General features: G+C 44.1%; 1 protein-coding gene across 1 annotated transcript in view; it reads right to left on the bottom strand.

The window, feature by feature from the left end:
* The window catches only part of cdc40 (cell division cycle 40 homolog (S. cerevisiae)), a 106,609-nt gene that overhangs the window by 6,499 nt on the left and 81,564 nt on the right, over positions 1–18,546 (bottom strand). The gene's annotated exons all lie outside the window — the stretch shown is intronic.

The raw sequence follows: 18,546 nt of genomic DNA, 5'->3' as shown, positions 1-18,546 counted from the left end.
TTAAACAAGCAGATAATGCAAATAACTGATGAACAACTTAACATCGAACTATTGCAATTATTAGCCTGCTTGAAGAGACAAAGATGATGGTTATTTCTAAGGGTTAGGCATTTAATATTTTTAGATAGATGATGCTTAGGAAACTAAATAGAATGATTACAACTGTACTTTGAAATAAATGTCACAAATCTCTTTCTGTAATTGGGAGGTCAGGAGAAAGGAGTACAAAAGTGCTCCCGGTCAAAACTGATAATTTTCCTTAAAATACGTATTGATAAAATTCCTACAATTTCAGTAATATTACTGCATCCCCTCCATTTTCTAAAAAAAGAACAGGACATATCCTCTTCAGAATTCACAGCTACGGGTACCCAACTGAAGCAAAGAGAGCATTGCAATATTGCGATGCCTTTAAAAGTCATATAGTTAAAAAGTATTAGGATTAATTTCATCCTTCTGTTTAATCTTTTTATTGAATTTTTGAACCATTTGGTTTGGACAATTGTTGATGACCCAGGGTTTATGTCTGCAGCTATTTTAGGTGCGATCTCTCTTCCCCTCTTACCATTCCAGCATTTTATTTTAAGCACTGGTTGCGAATTGCTCAGTAATGGTATCATCAGGAGGGCGGGGGGGGCGGGGGGCGGGTGGGGGATACAGAAACTAACTTGGAATGCTTACAAAGCCTGACAGAACGAAGGAGCTCACCAACTGGATATTCATTCAGATTACACATTTCATGTTTGCTAATTCAGCTTTCTCTCATTGTTGGCTCAGTAACATTTCCCAGAGTGTCCCTTAATCAAGTCATGAGCACTTGTTCTGTTTAAACAAAAATATTTAATAACTCAACAGACAATGGATGGAAAAATGTTAAATCATAATTCTTCCTAAACAGTTCACTTTTTAAAAAGTGATATCGATGGCAAGATTGTGAAATTATTGCCGAAGCAAAAATGCATTAATATTCTGTATTTGTTAACACTCCAAATGACTACACATTAATATACACTTGGCACAGGTTTGATTTTGTAGTAATTTGGCATTGGCATTTGTGGAACATTCATACACAGTTGCTCATGATTTTAAAATGTCTCCAGGGGAGTAATATGTATTAGCACATGTTAACACAGGCACTGAGCAAACTTGTTTTGGCTCGTAAGGGCTTGTCAAGACACATTAAAGCCGAATGTGCAAATTTGCATATGCTTGCCTTCCAGACCACACCACATCCATAATACCCACTATAAAGATTTATTTGTTCTTGGGACGTGAAAAGACTGCATTTATTGCCCATCCCTAGTTGTCCCGAGAAGGTGGTAAGCCTTCTCCCAGTGGTGATGGTGCTACCACGATGGTGTTAGGTAGGGAATTTCAGGATTTTGACCCAGGCAAATGAAGGAATTGCAGGATGGTGTGTAACTTGGAGGGGAACTTCCAGGTGATGGCGTTCTCATGATGTGGCTGCTCGTCCTTTTTGGTAGTAAAGGTCTTGCGGATGGGAGCTGCTGTCTAAGTACGATCAGCAAGTTACTGGATTGCATCCTCTAGATAATTCATACCGTAGCCGTAGTGCACCGATGGTTTGAAGGGTGGATATTGAGTCCAGTGGCACTGATTGAGCAGACTGACCCGTCCTGGAGGATGTCGATCTTCAAGTGTTGCTGCAGCTGCACCCATCCAGGCTGGTGGTAAGTATTCGATCCTACTCGAGCCTTTCGGATTGTGGAGAGACATTGAGGGGTTAGGAAGTGAGCCACATGTCACCCAGCCTCTGCTCTGTTCTTGTAGCTACAGTATTGATATGGCAGGTCCAATTAAGTTTCCAGTGGCCTCTATGATGCTGACGGTGGGGAACTTTGGCAATGGTGGTGCCATTAAAAGTGAAGAAGAAATGATTGGGTCTTTTCTTGTTGGAGGTGGTCACTGCCTGGCATTTATGTGACATGAATGTTACCTACCACTTCTCAGCTCAAACCTGGATATTGTGGGCTGGCAAATGCTGTTTCATTATCAGAGGATTTGTGAATGGCGCTGAACACTAGAATAGTCTGCAAACACCCCACTCCTGACCATAAGACAGAATGGAGGTCAGTGATGAAGCAGCTGAAGATGGTTGGTTTTGAATGCTTTCCTGAGGAACTCTGGCAGTGAGAATGGCCTCATTCTTTACCATTAGATTCTATCATTCTATGTCCTGACTGAGATGATTAGCATTTGACAACCACGACCGTCTTCCTGTGGGTCAAGTATGACCTCAGCTACTTGATTTTTCCCATTGGTCCCCACGACTTTGGTTGTGATAGGTTCTCCTTGGTGCCATACCCAATCAAATGCTGCCGTGCTGTTGAAGGCAGCTGCTCGCACCTCTCCTCTGGCATTCAGCTCTTGTATCCATGTGTACATCAAGGCTGTGGCAAGATCCAGAACAGAATGGTTTTGTTGAAATAGGCACTAAGCATCGGTGAACAGGGGTGCTTGATGACACTTTTGATTTCTTCTTCCATTACTTACTGATGATTGGGAGGAGGCTGATGGGGAAGTAATTGGCTGGATTACAACTGTCCCATTCACTGTGGACAGGACACACCTGGGCAATTTTTTTTTAAATTGCTAAACAGATGCTTGTGTCATAGCTGCACTGGAACAGCTTGACTAAGGAAGCAGCATCAGCACTACAGCCAGGGTATTATCAGGACCATAGCCGTTGTTGTGTCCAATGTACTCAGCTGCTTCTTAATGTCATGTGGAGTGAACCAAATTGGCCAGATACTGACATCTATGAATGTGGTGTCCTCAGGAAGCGAGTTGGATCGTCCATTTGGCATTTAGCTGAAGACGCTTGTAATCACAACAGCCTTGTAATCTAGCATTCATGCTGCGCCCCACCATGATTGAAGATGGGGTTGTTCGTGGAGCCTGGGCAGATAGGTCTACAGCAGGCGCACCGTGGCTGCCATGTGTACCATCTCCAAGATGCACTGCAGCAACTCGCCAAGGCTTCTTCGACAGCACCTCCCAAACCCGTGACCTTTACCACCAAGAAGGACAAGAGCAGCAGGCACATGGGAACAACACCACCTCCAAGTTTCCTTCCAAGTCACACACCATCCTGACTTGGAAATATATTGTTGTACCTTCATCGTCGCTGGGCCAAAATCCCAGAACTCCCTACCTAACTGCACTGTGGGAGAACCTTCACCACACGGACTGCAGTGGTTCAAGGCGGTGGCTCACCACCACCTTCTCAAGGGCAATTAGGGATGGACAATAAATGCTGGCCTTGCCGGTGATGCCCATATCCCATGAATGAATTTTAAAAAAGGCAGATTGTTAAGAATGAGGTCAAGCAGGTAACTCTCTTATGTGGGTTCCCTCACCATCTGATACAAGCCCAGTCTGGCAGCTATGTACTTCAGGATTTGGCTAGCTCAGTCAGCTGTGGTAATACCAAGCCGCTTTTGATGGTGGACAATGTGAACCAGCATTCCATGCTAACCAGCATTCCAAGGATGTGGGACATCATCTATTGCATCCATGGGGTAATTCTAGCACTTGTGCAACACCGCATGGTATTAAATCAATGGAAAAAAACATCTAAATGGTCTGCAACCATCATCACAAGATTCTACATATTAATACAGTTTCAAGCAGTGCCTAGAATGCTCAAGAGTTACGGGACTCATGAGTTCCCTGTCTGTACCATAGTGAGAATATGTTGAATGGTTAGCTCCTCACAGATATGGGATACTGACTTGAAATTTGGATCAATACACAATACAATGCTCAACAAAGAACCTACAATAAAGTACAGAGACAGCTCGTAACCATATCAGGTGTACATTTGGGGTGCCGAAAGAACTGTTCTCACATTCAGTATGTGCCAGAATGCATTACAATATGCCCTAGAGATATTGGCAAAATGGCAGTGATATGCTGCACAATATAACCACGGAAGAAGACATACATCTGTCTGCTTGATGAGGACATGCGATAAGTCATTAATGACTTGGACTTGGATGTACAGGGCACAATTTCAAAATTTGCAGATGACACAAAACTTGGAAGGATAGTAAACAGTGCGGAGGATAGTGATAGACTTCAAGAGGATATAGACAGGCTGGTGGCAAAGGCAGACACATGGCAGATAAAAATTAACGCAGAAAAATGCAAAGTGATACATTTCGGTAGGAAGAACGAGGAGAGCCAATATAAACTAGAGGCACAACTCTAAAAGGGGTACAGGAACAGAGAGATCTGGGGGTATATGTGCACAAATCGTTGAAGGTGGCAGTGCGGGTTGAGAAAGCGGTTAAAAAAGCATACGGGATCCTGGGCTTTATAAATAGAGGCATAGGGCTCAATTTTGAAATGGTGGCAGGTTGGCAGCAGGGGGAGGTTGAAGGTGCGCATGGCAAACCCAAATAAACAAAACTTACCGTTTCGAACGCGATCGCGTCGTAATTGATGGTGATTAACACGGTGGGGGGGGGGGGGGGGGGGGAAGGAGAAAGAGAAAGAGAGCGACCTAGACGTCATCCAGTGCTGGAACGGAAGATCCAGGGGGGAAAGACGGGAAGATCGGGGGAGGGGGTGAAGGAGGGGACATTGGAGAGGGAGACATCGGAGCAGGGTGGAAAGATAGGTTGATTTTATGTTTTAACTCCATGCAATGGTTTTTTATTTAATCTATTTCGTTTCTTTTTGCCTGATCCAGCCCTTCACGCCTGGTTTCACCAGGCTTGAATCAGAAGGCATGGGAAAGCTACCCAGGTAAGTTAAAAATCATTCTAACTACTTAATATGTCACAAGTAAAGTGCCCTAAGTACCTCAATGAGATACATTTGGCTCTTTAACTATCATCCCACTGGCTTTAATTGCCGGCGGGACTTCTGGATTCGGGAAACCAGCACGTACACGTGTGTTCGTGGGGAACTCGGAAGTCGGCGGGTTGGAGCCGGGCTCCGAACCCGAACGGGATTTCCACAATTTTCAGAGCCCCCCGCCCCCAACAGACCCGCAATTTCCCAGGAAAATCGAGCCCATAGAGTACAAAAGTATGAAACACAGAAAATAGGAGCAAGAGTAGGCCATTCGGCCTTTCGGACCTGCTGCGCCATTCAAAATGAGCATGGCTGATCGTCTAACTCAGTACCCTGTTCCCGCTTTTTCCTCATATCCCTTGATCCCTTTAGCATTAAGAAATATATCTACCTCCTTCTTGAATACATTTAATGAATTGGCCTCCACTGCCCTGTATAACTGCAGTAAGACATCCCTGCTCCTGTACTCAAATCCTCTTGCAATGAAGGCCAACGTACCATTCGCCTTCCTAACTGCTTGCTGCACCTGAATGCTCGCTTTCAGCGACTGGTGTACAAGGACACCCAGGTCTCGTTGCACCTCCCCTTTTCCCAATCTATCACCATTCAGATAATAATCTGCCTTTCTGTTTTTACAACCAAAGTGGATAACCTCACATTTATCCACGTTATACTGCATCTGCCATGTTCTTGCCCACTCACCCAACTTGTCGAAATCACATTGGAGCCTCTGCATCCTCCTCACAGCTCACATTCCACCCCAGCTTTGTGTCGTCTGCAAACTTGAAAATGATACATTTAGTTCCCTCATCCAAATCATTGATATATATTGTGAATAGCTGGGGCCCAAGCACTGATCCCTGCAGTACCCCACTAGTCACTGCCTGCCAACTGGAAAAAGACCCGTTTATTCCTACTCTCTGTTTCCTGTCTGTCAACCAATTCTCAATCCATGCCAGTATATTCCCCCCAATCCCATGTGCTTTAATTTTGCACACTAACCTCTTGTGTGGGACCTTATCAAAAGCCTTCTGAAAATCCGAATACACCGCATCCACTGGTTCTCCCTTATCTATTCTACTTGATACATCCTCAAATAAACTCCAGTAGATTTGTTAAGCATGATTTCCCTTTCATAAACCCATGCTGACTTTGCAGCAGCAGAATTGTATTCCAGCACAATCTGTAATCTCATGGCCCGGCATATTCCTCACTCTACCATTACCAACAAGCCAGGGGATCAACCCTGGTTCAATAAGGAGTGTAGAAGAGCATGCCAGGAGCAGCACCAGGCGTACCGAAAAATGAGGTGCCAACCTGGTGAAGCTACAACTCAGGACTACATGCATGCTAAACAGCGGAAGCAACATGCTATAGACAGGGCTAAGCGATTCCACAACCAACGGATCAGATCAAAGCTCTGCAGTCCTGCCACATCCAGTCGTGAATGGTGGTGGACAATTAAACAACCAACGGGAGGAGAAGGAGGCTCTGCAAACATCCCCATTCTCAATGATGGCGGAGTCCAGCACGTGAGTGCAAAAGACAAGGCTGAAGCATTTGCAAACATCTTCATCCAAAAGTGTCGCGTGTATGATCCATCTCGGCCTCCTCCTGATATCCCCACCATCACAGAAGCCAGTCTTCAGCCAATTCGATTCACTCCACGTGATATCAAGAAACGGCTGAGTGCACTGGATACAGCAAAGGCTATGGGCCCCGACAACATCCCGACTGTAGTGCTGAAGACTTGTGTTCCAGAACTAGCTGCGCCTATAGCCAAGCTGTTCCAGTACAGCTACAACACTGGCATCTACCCGACAATGTGGAAAATTGCCCAGGTATGTCCTGTCCACAAAAAGCAGGACAAATCCAATCCGGCCAATTACTGCCCCATCAGTCTACTCTCAATCATCAGCAAAGTGATGGAAGGTGTCGTCGACAGTGCTCTCAAGCGGCACTTACTCACCAATAACCTGCTCAGTTTGGGTTCCGCCAGGACCACTCAGCTCCAGACCTCATTACAGCCTTGGTCCAAACATGGACAAAAGAGCTGAATTCCAGAGGTGAGGTGAGAGTGACTGCCCTTGACATCGAGGCAACATTTGACCGAGTGTGGCACCAAGGAGCCCTAGTAAAATTGAAGTCAATGGGAATCAGGGGGGAATCTCTCCAGTGGCTGGGGTCATACCTAGCACAAAGGAAGATGGTAGTGGTTGTTGGAGGCCAATTATCTCAGCCCCAGGACATTGCTGCAGGAGTTCCTCAAGGCAGTGTCCTAGGCCCAACCATCTTCAGCTGCTTCATCAATGACCTTCCCTCCATCATAAGGTCAGAAATGGGGATGTTCGCTGATGATTGCACAGTGTTCAGTTCCATTCACGACCCCTCAGATAATGAAGCAGTCCGTGCCCGCATGCAGCAAGACCTGGACAACATCCAGGCTTGGCTCATAAGTGGCAAGTAACATTCGTGCCAGACAAGTGCCAGGCAATGACCATTTCCAACAAGAGAGAGTCTAACCACCTCCCCATGACATTCAAAGGCATTACCATCGCCAAATCCCCCACCATCAACATCCTGGGGGTCACCATTGACCAGAAACTTAACTGGACCAGCCATATAAATACTGTGGCTACAAGACCAGGTCAGAGGCTGGGTATTCTGCGGCGAGTGACTCACCTCCTGACTCCCCTAAGCCTTTCCACCATCTACAAGGCACAAGTCAGGAGTGTGATGGAATACTCTCCACTTGCCTGGATGAGTGCAGTTCCAACAACACTCAAGAATCTTGACACCATCCAGGACAAAGCAGCCCACTTGATTGGCACCCCATCCACCACCCTATACATTCACTCCCTTCACCACTGGCGCACAGTGGCTGCAGTGTGTACCATCCACAGGATGCACTACAGCAACTCGCCAAGGCTTCTTCGACAGCACCTCCCAAACTCGCGACCTCTACCACCTAGAAGGACAAGAGCAGCAGGTACATGGGAACAACACCACCTGCACGTCCCCCTCCAACTCATGCGAGTGAGTGAGGTGAAGCCCTCTTACAGGAACTCCATCACCATCCCCTATAAAGCCTGGTCCAAGTTCGGCAGCACCTTCAGCAAGTACGCAGAGGAGATGAAAGAGATCCAGGACAAACATCGGGACAAGAAGGAAAAAGCAGGAACTAAGTGTCACAAAACATATTTGAAAGTTCTTTATCCGAATGCACGTAGCATTCGTAACAAAATGGACGAGTTAACGGCATAAATAACTACGTATGGGTATGATTTTGTGGCCATTACAGAAACATGGCTGCAGGGTGACAACGACTGGGAATTAAATATGCCAGGGTATTTAACAATCAGGAAGGACAGGCAGGAGGGAAGGGGAGGTGGGGTGGCTATGTTAATAAAGGAAGGAATCACTGTAATACAGAGAAATGATATTGGATCAGGATAATGAAACAGTTTGGGTAGAGATAAGGAATAATAAGGGGAAAAAAACACTTGTGGGCGTAGTATATAGGCCTCCTAATAGTTGCAACTCTGCTGGAAGAAGTATTAATCAGGAAATAGTCGGGGCATGTAATAAGGGAACAGCTATAATTATGGGGGATTTTAACTATCATATTAACTGGACAAATCAAATTGGGCAGGGCAGCCTTGAGGAAGAGTTTATTGAGTGTATTAGGGATGGATTTCTTGAGCAGTATGTAACTGATCCCACAAGGGGGCAAGCAACCTTGGACCTGGTCCTGTGTAATGAGCCAGGATTAATTAATAATGTCCTAGTTAAGGATCCCCTTGGAATGAGTGACCATAACATGGTTACATTCCATATCCAATTAGAGGGTGAGAAGGTTGGTTCTCAAACAAGCGTACTGAGCTTGAATAAAGGAGACTATGATGGTATGAGGGCGGAAATGATTAAAGTGGACTGGGAAAATAGATTAAGGGGTAAGACGGTACATGAGCAGTGGTGTTCATTTAAGGAGTTATTTTACAACTTTCAAAACAAATATATTCCACTGAGGAAAAAAGGGTGTAAAAGAAATGACAGCCATCCGTGGCTAAGTAAAGAAATTAAGGATAGTATCCGACTAAAAACAAGGACATATATGGTAGCCAAACTTAGTGGGAGGATAGAAGATTGGGAAGTCTTCAAAAGACAGCAAAAAGTAACTAAAGGATTGATTAAGAAAGGGAAGATAGATTATGAAAATAAATTAGCAAAAAATATAAAAACAGATAGCAAGAGTTTCTACAGTTATATTAAAAGAAAAAGGGTGGCTAAGGCAAACGTAGGTCCCTTAGAGGATGAGACCGGGAAATTAATGGTGGGAAACATGGAGATGGCAAAAATGCTGAACAAATATTTTGTTTCAGTCTTTACGGTAGAGGACACTAAGAATATCCCAACACTGGACAAACAGGGGGCTCTAAGGGGGGGGGAGGAGCTAAATATGATTAAAATCACTAAGGAATTGGTACTCAGTAAATTAATGGGACTCAAGGCGGATAAATCCCCTGGACCTGATGGCTTACATCCTAGGGTCTTGAGGGAAGTGGCAGTGGGGATTGTGGATGCTTTGGTAATAATTTTCCAAAATTCTCTGGACTCGGCAAAGGTCCCGGCAGATTGGAAAACTGCCAATGTAACACCCTTATTTAAAAAGGGTAGTAGACAGAAGGCTGGAAATTATAGACCAGTTAGCCTAACATCTGTGGTGGGTAAAATTTTGGAGTTTATTATTAAGGAGACAGTAGCAGAACATTTGGATAAACATAATTTAATAGGACAAAGTCAGCATGGCTTTATGAAGGGGAAGTCATGTCTGACAAATTTGCTCGAGTTCTTTGAGGACATAACGTACAGGGTGGATAAAGGGGAACCAGTGGATGTAGTGTATTTAGACTTCCAGAAGGCATTCGACAAGGTGCCACATAAAAGATTATTGCTCAAGATAAAGAATCACTGGATTGGGGGTAATATTCTGGCATGGGTGGAGGACTGGTTATCTAACAGGAAGCAAAGAGTTGGGATAAATGGCTCATTCTCGGACTGGCAACCACTGGCCAGTGGTGTTCCGCAGGGGTCGGTGCTGGGTCCCCAACTCTTTACGATCTATATTAACGATTTGGAGGAGGGGACTGAGTGCAACATATCGAAGTTTGCAGATGATACAAAGATGGGAGGGAAAGTAGAGAGTGAGGACATAAAAAACCTGCAGGGGGATATAGACAGGCTGGGTGAGTGGGCGGAGATTTGGCAGATGAAATACAATATTGGAAAATGTGAGGTTATGCACTTTGGCAGGAAAAACCAGAGAGTAAGTTATTTTCTTGATGGCAAGAGACTGGAAAGTACTGCAGTACAAAGGGATCTGGGGGTCCTAGTGCAAGAAAATCAAAAAGTTAGTATGCAGGTGCAGCAGGTGATCAAGGCCAACGGAATGTTGGCTTTTATTGCTCGGGGGATAGAATATAAAAACAGAGAGGTATTGCTGCAGTTATATAAGGTATTGGTGAGACTGCACCTGGAATACTGCATACAGATTTGGTCTCCATACTTAAGAAAAGACATACTTGCTCTCGAGGCAGTACAAAGAAGGTTCACTCGGTTAATCCCGGGGATGAGGGGGCGGACATATGAGGAGAGGTTGAGTAGATTGGGACTCTACTCATTGGAGTTCAGAAGAATGAGAGGCGATCTTATTGAAACATATAAGATTGTGAAGGGGCTTGATCGGGTGGATGCGGTGAGGATGTTCCCAAGGTTGGGTGAAACTAGAACTAGGGGGCATAATCTTAGAATAAGGGGCTGCTCCTTCAAAACTGAGATGAAGGGAAACTTCTTCACTCAGAGGGTGGTAGGTCTGTGAAATTTGCTGCCCCAGGAAGCTGTGGAAGCTACATCATTGAATAAATTCAAAGCAGAAATGGACAGTTTCCTGGAAGTGAAGGGAATTAGGGGTTACGGGGAGCGGGCAGGAAAGTGGACATGAATTTAGATTTGAGGTTAGGATCAGATCAGCCATGATTTTATTAAATGGCGGAGCAGGCTCGAAGGGCCGATTGGCCTACTCCTGCTCCTATTTCTTGTGTTCTTATGTTCTAAGTCACACACCATCCCAACTTGAAAATATATCGCCGTTCCTTCGTCGTCGCTGGGTCAAAATCCTGGAACTCCCTTCCTAACAGCACTGTGGGAGAACCTTCACCACACTGACTGCAGCGGTTCAAGAAGGCGGCTCACCACCACCTTCTCAAGGGCAATTAGGGATGGGCAATAAATGCCGGCCTCGCCAATGACGAATCCCACGAATGAATAAAAAAAAATCCCGTTAATACCCTCCAAGTGTTCTGTTATCACATCTTTTATAATAGACTCTAGCATTTTCCCCACTACTGATGTTAGGCTAACTGGTCTGTAATTCCGTGTTTTTTCTCTCCCTCCTTTTTTAAATAGCGGGGTTATATTTGCCACCCTCCAATCTGTAGGAACTGTTCCAGAGTCTATAGAATTTTGGAAGATGACCACCAATGGAGCCACTATTTCCAGGGCCACTTCCTTTAGTACTCTGGGATGTAGATTATCAGGCCCTGGGGATTTATCAGCCTTTAGCCCCATTAATTTCCCTAGCACCATTTCTTTTTACTAATACTGGTTTCCTTCAGTTCCTCCCTCTCACTAGATCCTTGGTTCCCTAACATTTCTGGCAGGTTATTTATGTCTTCCTTTGTGAAGACAGAACCAAAGTATGTGTTTAATTGTTTTGCCATTTCTTTGTTCCCCATTATAATTTCCCCCATTTCTAACTGTAAGGGGCCAACATTTGTCTTCACTAATCTTTTTCTATTGACATATTTATAGAAGCTTTTACAGTCAGTTTTTATGTTCCCTTCTAGTTTATTCTCATACTCCTTTTTTTCCCCTCTAAATCAATCTTTGTCCTCCTTTGCTGAATTCTGAACTGCTCCCAATCCTCAGGCTTGCCACATTTTCTGGCAATTTTATATGCCTCCTCTTTGGATCTAATACTATCCCTAATTTCTTTTGTAAGCCACTGTTGAGCTACCTTTACTGCTTTATTTTTGCGCCAGGCAGGAATTGTTGTAATTCCTGCACACGTTCTTTAAATATTAGCCATTGCCTATTCACCGTCATCCCTTTTAGTGAAGTTTCCCAATCTATCCTAGCCAACTCGCACCTCATACTGTCGTAATTTCCTTTATTTACATTCATGACCCTAGTTTTGGATTCAACTACTTCACTCTCCATCTTAATGAGGAATTCTATCATGTTATGGTCGCTCTTCCCTAAGCGACCTCGCACAAGATTGTTAATTAATCCTTTCTCATTGCACAACACCCAGTCTAGGATCGCCTGTTCGATAGTTGGTTCCTCAATGCATTGGTCTAGAAAACCATCAAGTACACACTCCAGGAATTCCTCCCCCACAGTATTACAGCTAATTTGGTTTGACCAATCGATATGTATATTAAAGTCACCCATGATTATAGTTGTACCCTTCTTGCATGCGTCTCTAATCTCCTGTTTAATGCCCTCCCCTACATCTCCACTACTGTTTGGGGGCCTATAGACAATCCCCACCAACGTTTTCTGCCCCTTGGTGTTTCTTAGCTCCACCCATACAGATTCCACATTGTGATTTTCCGAGCCAATATCCTTCCTCATTATTGCATTGATTTCCTCCTTTACTAACAACACTACCCCACCTCCTTTCCCTTTTTGCCTGTCCTTCCTAAATATTGAATACCCCAGATGTTCAGTTCCATCCTTCGTCACCCTGCAGCCAAGTCTCTGTAATCGCAACTGTATCATAACCGTTAATATCTATCCGCGCTGTTAATTCATCTACCTTATTGCGAATGCTCCGCGCATTAAGACACACTGCCTTTAAACTTGTCTTTTTAAGATTGCTAGTCATCTTAGTTTTATTTTGCACTATGGCCCTATTTGTTTTTCGCCCTTGTTTTCTCTGCCTTCCACTATTGCTTCTTCCCTTTTTGTCTTTTGTTTCTATCCTTGTTTCCCCCTCCTCTGTCTCCCTGCTCAGGTTCCCATCCCCTTGCCATTCTAGTTTAAACCTTCTCCAACAGCACTTGCAAACACCTCCGCGAGGAATCGGTCCCGGTCCCGCTCGGGTGTAACCCGGCCCACTTGGACAGGTCCCACTTTCCCCAGAACCGGTCCTAATGTCCCAGGAATCTAAATCCCTCCCTCCTACACCATCCCTGCAGCCACGCATTCATCTGGTCTATTCTCCTGTTCCTATACTCACTAGCACGTGGCACTGGTAGTAATCCTGAGATCACTACCTTTGAGGTCTTGCTTTTTAATTTATCTCCTAACTCCTTAAATTCACCTTGCAGGACCTCATCTCTTTTTTTAAACCTATGTCGTTGGTACAGATATGGACCACGACTACTGGCTGTTCACCCTCCCCCTCCAGAATGTCCTGCAGCTGTTCCGTGACATCCTTGACCCTAGCACCAGGGAGGCAACATACCATCCTGGAGTCACGTTTGCGGCCACAGAAATGCCTATCTGTTCCCCTTACAACTGAATCCCCCATCACTATAACAAAGATTGGTGGCATTGTAAGCAGTGTAGATGAAAACATAAAATTACAAAGCGATATTGATAGATTAGGTGAATGGGCAAAACTGTGGCAAATGGAATTCAATGTAGACAAATGTGAGGTCATTCACTTTGGATCAAAAATGGATAGAACAGGGTACTTTCTAAATGGTAAAAAGTTAAAAACAGTGGATGTCCAAAGGGACTTAGGGGTTCAGGTACATAGATCATTGAAGTGTCATGAACAGGTGCAGAAAATAATCAAGAAGGCTAATGGAATGCTGGCCTTTATATCTAGAGGACTGGAGTACAAGGGGGCAGAAGTTATGCTGCAGCTATACAAAACCCTGGTTAGACCGCACCTGGAGTACTGAGCGCAGTTCTGGGCACCGCACCTTCGGAAGGACATATTGGCCTTGGAGGGAGTGCAGCGTAGGTTTACCAGACTGATACCCGGACTTCAAGGGTTAAGTTACGAGGCGAGATTATACAAATTGGGGTTGTATTCTTTAGAGTTTAGAAGGTTAAGGGGTGATCTGATCGAAGTTTATAAGATATTAAGGGGAACAGATAGGGTGGATAGAGAGAAACTATTTCCACTGGTTGGGGATTCTAGGAGTAGGGGGCACAGTCTAAAAATTAGAGCCAGACCTTTCAGGAGTGAGATTAGAAAACATTTCTACACACAAAGGGTGGTAGAAGTTTGGAACTCTCTTCCGCAAATGGCAATTGATACTAGCTCAATTGCTAAATTTAAATCTGAGATAGATAGCTTTTTGGTAACCAATGGTAATAAGGGATATGGGCCAAAGGCAGGTATAGGAGTTAGATCACAGATCAGCCATGATCTTATCAAATGGCAGAGCAGGCACGAGATGCTGAATGGCCTACTCCTGTTCCTATGTTCCTAATATAGCCCTGCCACTCTTATTCCTCCCCTCCTGTGCAGCAGAGCCACCCGTGGTGCCACAAACTCGGCTCTTGCTGCTTTCCCCTGATAAGCCATCTCCCCCAACAGTATCCAAAGCGGTATATCTGTTTGAGAGGGAGATGGCCCCAGGGGACTCCTGCTCTACACCTTCCTAGTCCTTTCACTGTGCCTGGTGGTCACCCATTTCCTTTCCGCCTGCGTAATCTTTACCTGCGGTGTGACCACCTCACTGAACGTGCTATCCACGATAATCTCAGCATCGCAGATGCTCCACAGTGAATCCACCCGCAGTTCCAGCTCCGAAATACGGTTAGCCAGTAGCTGCAGCTGGACACACTTCCTGCACACATGGTCGCCAGGGACACCTGTAGTGTCCATGACTTCCCACATAGTGCAGGAGTGTATGGAAGTCATGTTGAACCTTTATAAAACATTGGTTCGGCCATAATTGGAGTATTGTGTCCAGTTCTGGGCACCGCACTTTCGGAAAGATGTGAAGGCCTTAGAGAGGGTGCAGAAGAGATTTACTAGAATGATTCCAGTGATGAGGGGCTTTAGTTACGTGGATAGACTGGAGCAGCTGGGCTTGTTCTCCATGCAACAAAGACAATTGCGAGGAGATTTGATAGAGGTATCCAAAATCATGAAGGGTCTAGACAGAGTCGACAGAGATTAACTGTTCCCACTGGCAGAAGGGTCATGAACTAGAGGACATAGGTGTAAGGTGATTGGCAAAAGAACCAAAGGTGACATGAGGAAAATACTCTTTTACATAGCGAGTGGTTAGGATCTGGAATGCACTGCCCGAGGGGGTGGTGGAGGCAGATTCAATCATGGCCTTCAAAAGGGAACTGGAAAAGTACTTGAAAGGAAAAAATTTGCAGGGCTACCGGGATAGGGCGGGGGAATTGAGACTAGCTGGATTGCTCTTGCATAGAGCTGGCGCGGACTCAATGGGCCGAATGGCCTCCTTCCGTGCTGTAACCTTTCCATGATTCTATGAAGTCATGGCACGCTAGGAAGATGATGATGATACCAAAGAACTAGCAAAAGCAGTGCAGTCACATTGTTTTGTCAGACTATGATTGAGGAGTTCTTTCCCCAAGGCCAAACTTTGTTTCATTTAATGTACTTTCCTGTTTTTTGTAATTTTCTGTTTATTGTAACCAATTTTTTATTAATACTGTTGCTTACTGCCAGCTTGTCTTAGCGGTAGCACTCTTGCCTCTGAGTAAGAAAGGGTTCATGATCCCGCATTTGCAGCCAGTGTAATAGCCTCCCACACCAGCCTGAAGTCTTGATTACTAGTGGGTTGGCCCTCTGCACGGTACAGAGGAGATCTCCTTGCCCTCACACCATCGACTATGACCTGGAGATCTTCATCTATAAATCTTCCTTTGTCTGCGCCGTCCTTCCACTTCTCCCTGACATTGTGCATGCCACAGAGTGCTTTTTGCACTGGTTAAGTGGCCATTTGCAGATGCATTTAGATTGGCCACTACAGTTGTGTGTTATTAAACACACCAGAGCTTCCAGAAAGTGCAGAGTAAAATTGTATTTGAGAGGGTGTGCAAAAAAGGCCAAAATAATTTAACTCCCAATTAACATACTGTGTGCTAAGAGAAATTTCACCCCCTGAAGCAAAATGAAATACTATTAATTTCTGATAAAAAGCAAGCTTTAAATCAATGTTCTGTGGAACAAAAATGAATCTTCATTACACATTTACTTGAATGTTCTCCAAAAGGGCATTTTGAGTTAGCATGCAAATAGTGAGATATCTGGGTAAAATGATTTGCCACTCTGGTTGTTGTTTTGAGCTACATGAATACTGTCAAATATTAACCAATGACCTAGAAACAAAGTAATGCATTACACGTCAGACAGCTTGCAGGCAGTGTGTACATGCATTTTATTAAAGCATGTAATATTACATGTTTCATGCAGAGGAACTGCTTCTGCACGAGTCACAGCAGATACCAACAACAACTTGCATTTATGTAGCGCCTTTAACGTAGTAAAACGTCCGAGGGCGCTTCACAGGAGCGATCAAAATTTGACACCGAGCCACGTAAGGACAGGTGACTAAAAGATTGGTCAAAGAGGTAGGTTTTAAGGAGCTCCTTAAAGGAGGAGAGGTAGAGAGGCAAAGAGATTTAGGGAGGGAATTCCAGAGCTTAGGGCTTAGGCAGCTGAAGGAATGGCCGCCAATGGTGGAGCGATTAAAAATCAGGGATGCGCAAGAGGCAAGAATTGGAGGAATGCAGAGATCGGAGGGTTGTAGGGCTGGAAGAGGTTACAGAGATAGGGGGGGGCGAGGCCATGGAGGTATTCGAAAACAAGGATGAGAATTTTAAAAACGAGGCGTTCCTGGACTTGGAGCCAATATAAGTCAGTGAGCAGAGGGATGATGGGTGAACATAACTTGGTGCAAGTTAGGATACGGACAGCAGAGTTTTGGAAGAGCTCAAGTTTATGGAGGGTGGAAGCAAGAGGGGCAGACATGTGAAAAACTGATTTGCAAAACAGTTCTTAAACAAAAAATCTCTCCCGACTAGTTAAAGTTGACAAATAATTTAAAAAGATGCACTTGTAATTTTATGAGCAACATCGCTATGAATCTTATATCCCCTCGAAGAATTTCAGAGATTCCCATGGTTTTCTGCAAAACCATCTGACTTGCTCCAGCTTGATAGATACTGGTCAACAACCAGGATTCTATAACTCATGCACAATTATTTAAAAAATAAACTATTCTCGGTGAAAGTGCCTAAGTGTTAAATCATTTTCTACATCTGATTAAACACTATTTTTTAACATGGCAAATACTTTCCTACTTTCACTGTCTTATCTAAATGTAAGTACCACCCACTGATCTTGGGCCAAATTATTTTCTCATCGTATAGTGGACAAACATTCATTGAGTCAGTGCAACGTTGCTTAGTGTTTTATTTATTTAAAGCCTGTTACTGTAATTACACAAAACAAAATGCATTTATTCCCCCCCCCCCCCCCCAATTAATAGACTGGTTCATGTTTGAACAAAGTCTAATCTATTTTGATGTAGGAATAGGGTTCCAACCTTTTTTTGACCGAGAACATAACCCAAATAGAAGACCGGTCCTAACTAACAGATTCTTTCCAGATGTGGAGGCACACCATATAACTGCTAGGTCAAGTCAATACAACTGCAGTCGGGGCTGTACTGCACTAAAATGGAACAAAGCAGCAATCCCAACTAGCCGCCAGAAAGATCAACGTAAATATTTTAACATCAGACAGCTTGCGTTTTAAATACAGTCAATGCAAACTTTGAAAGATAAATTCTGTTCTTGGGTGCACTCATTATAAAATCACATGAACTACATGCAAAGAAAAATGTCATTCCTATATGTTAAAGTTGCAGCCTACAGCAAGTCAAGGACAATAGTTATAACACTAGGAAACATTTCAAATAACTGTAATGGAGTCAACTGCAGATTCTACATTACTGAAAGGAGTATAATAGCTGGCGGCACATCTAGCATTAAGCTACGGAAAAGGCTAGAGTACAAAAGCTTAAATGCACTCCCCCCTTTTTAATATAGGAGACAATCTAAATCAAAATCAAAGAAGCCAAGCCTTCCCCAGGCTGCCACAAACCATTTCTCCTCACGTTCTGGTAAAATAGAAGCGGGATGCTGCTATTTACCGCAAATCTTCACCGGAAGACGTTTCAAGGACATCCAAAAAAATGCACGGTACAAGAAGAACATATTAAATCTGATGTCAGTTACTTGCACTACAAAAGAGACATTGCAAACTGTTAATATTTAGCTACGCCTTTGTTACCAATACCGTGGCCTCCCCAAAATAAACAGTGCCTCAAATGGCGAGTTGACAATTTCAGGACTGTCAGGGGAGGGAGGAAGGTATGGTGCTCCCAAAGGTAGGGACATCATTTTGAACTGTGGTGTCAGAAGATTGAAAGGATATCACCAGATTGCTCTCTTCATTATTAAAATTGCATGAGGAGGAACTCAAAAGGAGTGAACAAAATGGAGTAAGTGAATTTTTAAAAAACAGATTGAATAAAAATCTATCAAAAAAGGTGTGGAACAAAAAAAATTCACATCACCACACTTGCTGCTTCCTGCAGGCCATCTACAGTTTGACACGGTTGACAAATAAAAATAAGGTGCTGGAAATAT

Source organism: Heptranchias perlo, chromosome 5, assembly GCF_035084215.1.
Source record: "Heptranchias perlo isolate sHepPer1 chromosome 5, sHepPer1.hap1, whole genome shotgun sequence".
NCBI lineage: Eukaryota > Metazoa > Chordata > Chondrichthyes > Hexanchiformes > Hexanchidae > Heptranchias > Heptranchias perlo.
Note: the sequence above shows the minus strand (reverse complement) of the source record. Positions and strands in the feature narration are given on the sequence as shown.